General features: G+C 32.0%; 1 long non-coding RNA gene across 1 annotated transcript; it reads right to left on the bottom strand.

Moving 5' to 3' along the window:
• Positions 1–768: 768 nt before the first annotated feature.
• Positions 769–1175, bottom strand: LOC109587505 (uncharacterized). The gene is made up of 2 exons (XR_002187648.1): positions 1074–1175; positions 769–1007 (listed from the first exon to the last, which is right to left on the bottom strand). It is a non-coding gene; the product is annotated as an uncharacterized LOC109587505 (long non-coding RNA).
• Positions 1176–1521: the final 346 nt, after the last annotated feature.

The raw sequence follows: 1521 nt of genomic DNA, 5'->3' as shown, positions 1-1521 counted from the left end.
GTTAAACTTGCTTTAGATACAACTACAACACATTATTCTTCAGTCAGTACTGCTACTCCATCAGTTTCAGTAACTCCTTCAATCAGTAATACATCAACAGAGGCAACAACTTTTTCTATTCCATCAGTTTCGTCAATCCACAGTGATAGTGTTATTGCTCTTGGTGTGTCAGTAGGTGCATTGTTGATTCTATTTACTGTCAGTGTTACTATTAATATCTGCTGCTTTATAAGGTGTTAATAATCAACTATGTAGTCTTGTGTGATAATTAGTATTTTTAGAATGAAAGATTCTTTTACTATGAGTAAAGATTCAAAGTTAGTTATAATTATTACAGTGATATAATTACCAGTTTTTTGAATGTACATACTCAATTTATTAGTCCCACCCCAACCCTTCGAATAACTGATAAAGATATTGCAATGCAAGTATGTGAACCATACGAATTTCACAAGACTCAACAAAGAAAAGATATTGAAGAAATTTGTGATGAATGTCAACCAGGAATTTATGAGTACATTTGAGCAGTTTGCATCAAGCAGTGAACGAAATCTTAGTAATTGTTATTACATGTATGTCTGTTGTTTACTTCAATTTGATTATTAAGAGTGTGGCAATTTATTATTTCTGTATTGAATGTAATACTAAGTTTGTTTGTTTTGCCTTACTCCTTCCTTAAAAAATTGCCAAAAAATTTGCAGTTCTGCCCCAGTAGTTGGTGATTCAGTGGATACTTCAGGGTAAGACTGCATGGAGAGAATGAAGTTATTTATGAGATTTAAGCATCAACTGATGCTACTGGTGAAGATTACATATGAGCATAACTATACTGTAGAACACAATGTTGATAAACATTCAAATTGTCTAAATTATGAGTGATGTCAATCCTAAATAATCTCAGTTATTTCCAAACACAAATTGATTAAATTTTTGTACAGTAACACGGTGATGAATAATTATTTTTAAAAATTAGTCCAAGTCTTCGTCATTAAAAATATCATCAAAGTCTAAATAAAGAGAAAAAGAAAGAAAGATTATAGCATACACAAGAGTATTCATATCAATGGACGTACCATTGAAGAAGTTGGTGTGAACAGTTCTTTCATTCTGAGCCATTTCAGCAGTAATGACTGATCCACCCTAAAGCAAACTCAGAATAAACAACACTGTCTCCCTTCAAAATGGTTAAGTGAGAATTCTTCATTTTTATACTTTATTCCGATACACATACATGTACATGTTCTTATGTTGTGTAGCAAGCTTGAGCTAATTTTGATCAAAATTTAATTTTTACAAACTTTTAAATTGCACCAAAACCAGGCCAAAGTCCCTGTACTATAGTACAGGGTCATCAGCCAAATTTCACCACAAATTGCCAGGTAAGAATTCTTCACTTTCATATTTTTTCTGATACATATTCATGTACTCATATTACGTAGCAAGTCTGAGCTAATTCAAACCAAAATTAGATTTTTTACAAATTCTTAAAGCTGCTCCGAAATTGGGCCAAAGTCCCTGTAC

The sequence above is a fragment of the Amphimedon queenslandica genome, unplaced genomic scaffold, assembly GCF_000090795.2.
Source record: "Amphimedon queenslandica unplaced genomic scaffold, v1.1 AMPQUscaffold_12548, whole genome shotgun sequence".
Classification (NCBI taxonomy): Eukaryota; Metazoa; Porifera; class Demospongiae; order Haplosclerida; family Niphatidae; genus Amphimedon; species Amphimedon queenslandica.
This window is presented reverse-complemented; position numbering and strand designations above follow the sequence as displayed.